General features: G+C 37.7%; 1 pseudogene; it reads left to right on the top strand.

Annotated features, from left to right (window-relative positions):
• The first annotated feature begins 957 nt into the window (after window positions 1–957).
• On the top strand, window positions 958–2,835 carry LOC123640564 (annotated as a pseudogene).
• The last annotated feature ends 2,470 nt before the right edge of the window (window positions 2,836–5,305 follow it).

Below are 5,305 nucleotides of genomic sequence, written 5' to 3'. Positions count from 1 at the left end.
TGGGTTTCTTGGCCTAAGATACATTTTTTTTTAATAATATACAATCAGATATACTTCAGATTTCCTCTTGGATGACAACGACTTGACTACTTTTCTTTCTCTGTGTTTTGCATCTGCTAGCTGCTAACTCCTTAGCCAGCTACTTGACCTCATACCCCCCACCTGGAAACTGATGCAGGTTTCTAACATAAGTGCAACTTATTACTCACCAGGATTACTGACAGACTACTGCCTCCAGCCCTGCCATGGGATCAGGAAGCAACAGGAATCAGAGTCCCAGTTATCACTTGCTTTATTCTTAATGAAAGGAAAGGAATCAGACTATTAAAAATATGATACATGTATTTTAGTATGTTTGCTACTTGCCAATTACCCTTTTGAAAATTGGTCTTATGCAAGCACTATTCAAAAGAAAATTGGCTTGGGGCATGACTTGGATCATTTCATGAGATAATAGTAATAAAAGCTTCCATTGATTTGAAGCCAATAATATGCTAAGCATATTTATTACACACATTCATTGTTACATCCAGTTTTCAAAACAACCAGTAAAATATAAACAATTGTTCCTATCTTTCAGGAGAAGAAACCCAACATCAATGAGCCTAAACAACTCATCAAAGGACACACGGTTTGGAAGTCACAATCCCATCTAACTCCTATAGCCAGTGCTATTTCCATTTTGCTGTGCCATCTTTTTGTGAGTAAGGTCCCTGGGAATGAAGAAGGGTCGGGGTGGGGGAGAATGCCAAATTGTCTAACTTCATCGGGTTAGTAGAAAGTGATAAAATATCTGTCTCTCAGTATACGTCCGTTAACTCTGCCTAGCATAGTACTAAGCACAAATGAGGTATTTGATGAATTAAATAAGTTTTTAAAAATCTATTCTCAAAATATTCATTGCAAATATATTTTTGAGCAAATATTATGTGCAAATATTGTATTTGGCACTGGAATATGGGAGAGAATACGAAAGAAAAAACTTCTCCCTTTGTGGGTTTATATTCAGGTGGGAAGACAAAAAAAAGGAAGGACAGCAATGAACAAAATAATTCCAAATGGTTCCAGGGCATATAAAGAAAGAAGAGAGAGAGGTGACCCGAGGCTCTGGAGTGACCATGAAGGGGCAGGAGCACTGATTTAGGCTGAGTGGGCAGCTGGAAACCGAATGCCGACAAGGAACCATCCAGACCTGCGAGGAGAGTATGCCAAGGAAAGGGAACCATAGGGTGGGAAACCTGCAGCCTTACAGCCACATGTGGCCTTCTAGGTCCATAAGTGTGGCCTTTTGATGGAATCCAAATCTTATAGAACAAATCCTTTTATTAAAAGGGGTGCAGCAGAGAAAGAGGAAGATTTTCTTGCCTTCTATGGTGCTTAAAAAAGAAAAATCTTGAAATCAGAAGGCCTTACTATTTAAATTCCAAAAGGCATTTCTATAATACTTACTTTTACAAGGTAGACTCAAAGTAAAATGTCTTCCTTCTGGTCATTTTATATGAAGATTTTATGCATTTAGAGAACCCATCAAACATTTCCATTGTGAATAAAAAATTTAAGAAATGTTTATAATTATTCTTTTAAAATTTATTCTATTTTTTAATCTTAGTAAAGGAAAATGGAAATCTTTAGAAATGTCATTTCTATTTTTTCTGACTCTCTAGAGTCTTTTTTTTTAATCTACTAATTGTATTCCTGAACATAATATTTTATTTTTGTTTTAGAGACAGGGTCTTACTGTGTTGTCCAGGCTAGTCTCGAACTCCTGGGCTCAAGCGCTCCTCCTCCCTCAGCCTGCAGAGTAGCTGGGACTACAGGCAGAAGCCACCATGCCTGGCTCATATTTTTAAAAGAAATGTTGTATGCAGTCAAAATTCAGGTTTCTGGTGGAACTATTCAAAAAAGTACATAAAAACTTACAATAAAATTCTCGTTTTTTATGCTCATATATTCCTCAAACTTGCAGAAGATTGTGAATTAGTAAAATCTTCCATTTTAAAATGTAATGACGATTTTATAAAATCAGTTTTGAAGGAAACAATATCAGAGTTAACATTATTACACCTCAATACTTGCTACAAAGGTGGTGAGAAGACAGACAATCCTCTACCCTTTGTGGGGATGGAAGTTAAATCTCTTAGCCCAGTGTTGGAAGAGAAAGTGTTTCCATAGCAGGCAACTATTTAGGCTGTGGGAAGGGCACTTTGGGCCAACCCAGGCACAAATGCATGAACTTATTTGAAAACAATCTGCCACTTGACTGGAAAATTTAACTTTCTCCAGATATATGCAACTTAAAAGAAAACACAATAGGGAGCTGCCATCTTCTAGTAATTGGCCAAAAAGGTGAACACAAAGGGAAAGAGGAGAGGCCCCCCGATACACGTTCTCTAGGCCTTTTAGAAAACATGGAGTTGTTCCTTTGGCCACAAATACATGCTACTCTACAAGAAAGGTGATCTTGTAGCCATCAAGGGAATGGGTGCTGTTCAAAAAGGCATGCCCCACAAATGTCACCATGGCAAAACTGGAAGAGTCTACAATGTTACCCAGCATGCTATGCTGTTGGCATTGTTGTTAACAAACAAGGTAAGGGCAAGATTCTTGCCAAGAGGATTAATGTGCATACTGAGCATATTAAGCGCTCTAAGAGCCGAGATAGCTTCCTGAAACGTGTGAAGGAAAATGATCAGAAAAAGAAGGAAGTCCAAGAGAAAGGTACCTGGGTTCAGCTGACGCGCCAGCCTGCTCCAGCCAGAGAAGCACACTCTGTGAGAACCGGTGGAAAGGAGCCCCGAGCTGCTGGAACCTGTTCTCTATGAATTCATGGCATAGGAGATGAAAATAATAAAAGACCGCTGGACTCTAAAAAAAAATATATATATATTTTTGAAAGCCTTGAGATTTGATCCATCTTGATGTTTTATTGAGTTTTATAAAAGTGCCTTTGCCCTCCCTGTTCTAGGACTCCATCAGAACATCAGAAATGATAGTAGAATATTAAATGCTGATTGACTTTTAAAGTCATTATTTATTACCTTAAAACTATTTCAAAGAAATTATTTGAAAATTATAAACTTAATTAACTATAATTTAGAGAGAGATTCATTTGCTTGTCAGAGTTCTATATTTGTACAGACAGAATAACTGGACAATTGGCTGAAAATTGTATTCTTTAATTAGATATTTTAGTATTATGCAGTACTATGCCCTATAAATATGTCCTTTTAACATAAATGCCTTGTAATTGTAACTTTTCATGGTCTTGGAGAATCTTACAAGGAAAAATTTTGAATATAAAGTATATCCTGACTAGTTCTTTGACCACCTAATGATTTATTCTCTATAAGTTTCTAGGAATACTGATTTCATTGAAAAATAATTATAAAATCTAAGTACTTTAAAGTTGAAACCTATATAACTTGGTCAATTTCTGCTGACTAGTAATTATAATAATTTCTTTTTAAAAAATTGTTAATGATGGTACTCTAGAAAAATTCTAATTTTCCTTCTATACTAGATTTAGCTGGTACCTATTGTTTATAGAGTTTGATGATTTCTCCTCGTTACCCTAATTGCAAAAGCAGTAAAGTATGCAAATTACTTGAAAGATCTCCTACTGATAAACTATGCAAATGAAACACCAAGTGAGTGGATATATTGTTTTGTATCATTAATCAGTTGATTAAACTCTCCTAAAATGCAAGCTGACAGGGCTGACCCCGCCTTTCAAGCCTCCAAAGAATCACTTATGTTGTCAGTAACATAGCCAAGACAGCAAATGCATATTCTCTGCATATGGTTTTTAAAAGCCTGGAGGCTTTCAGTTATCCTTGCAAAGACCCCAGATGACAGTGGATCTATATTACATCTATATTACATCTGCACTATCTATATCATTAGAATCCCAAAGCAAACCCTGGGAAGAGAGGGGTGTTGAACTGCTCAGTATGTAAAACAATAATAGATGAGTTTTCCAGACAACAGATCTAAGGGGGAAAACCTGTTGGAAAAGAAAAGAGGGAAGGATTTCAAGTACTGTTTGCTTTCTTTTTTAACTTGGCTTTTCTACACTCCTTTTCCTAAGATGCCATTTGTACATACAAATCACTTCAGTTTATTTTTAAAACCCACACAGAGAGACATTGTTTTGTTGTGGTTACATCCCAGTCAGTAGAGGCCCAAAGCCTCCCATTGTGACAGGAAATGAAGGCTGGTGGGGGTCTTTGGTGGCCTCTCGGCACAGGTGGCCCCTTTCATCTCATGCCTGTGGTCCCTGAGATTCAGTCCCCCACTATCGCCAAAGGTACCTGGGTGTTGAACCCAAGATACATTAAAGAAGGTTAGTCCCACATATGGAGCAATTTTGAATTTTTACTGACAAGTGAAAGGACAAAGTAACTTTCCTCCCAGATCTGAAGCTCTATCAGTTGCACAATGCCCTGCATGGCGGAAGCCATCCTACAACCGGGAGAGACAAGGCACTTTGATGAGACTTCACAAGACATCAAGATGGATCAGAAGCAAAGGCTTTCATATAAATTTTTTGAAGGTCCATATATCCAGAGAATGTTAAATTATCCAGTCACGTGGCAGAATACATTCTCAAACAATTTCATGTTTTTGTGCCTGTGTTGGCCCAGAATGCCCTTCCTACATCCCTAACACCTGCCTGCTAAGGAAATGCTTATTCTTCCAAGACTGGGCCAAGAATTTCCTCGCTTTGATGCCCTTCTCCCAAAGGGTAGAGGATTGTCTTTCTTCTTGCCACCTCTGTAGGTACGATTACATTATAGTGTTACTGTTTGGCCCCTGGCCACCAGATGAAATTAGACTGTCGCTACGAAGATGGAGACATTCTTGTCATGTTTGCATCTCTTATACATAGTCTATGGAGACCTTAATAGGTATATTCATGAACTGAGAAAACGTGGTCTGACCATGTGTCCAAATGTGGGTTCAGAAACTAGATCGTTCTGATGCTGGTTGGAATCACTTCCTCTGATGACGTATTTTACACCACTTACTACTATCAGGTCAGTAGAAACTTGTCAACTCTGAATGGGGAATTTAACCACTTCAGAACTGGAGATGTTTCTCAGAAACAGAAGAGGAAACTGATAACTAAAGAAAGTGAACTGGGAAAAGAGGTAACAATAGTATCGGACAAAAGACAGTAATGTGAAAAATTATAAGAACTCACTATCTGCCCTTACACAGTCATTTTTGGGATATTTTTCAAGACTAACAGATTTCTCCAAGCTTTTTCATTCCTTTTGAACAGTACATCTGCAAATTGCCTAGG

Source organism: Lemur catta, chromosome 6, assembly GCF_020740605.2.
Source record: "Lemur catta isolate mLemCat1 chromosome 6, mLemCat1.pri, whole genome shotgun sequence".
In the NCBI taxonomy this organism is placed as follows: Eukaryota; Metazoa; Chordata; class Mammalia; order Primates; family Lemuridae; genus Lemur; species Lemur catta.
Note: the sequence above shows the minus strand (reverse complement) of the source record. Positions and strands in the feature narration are given on the sequence as shown.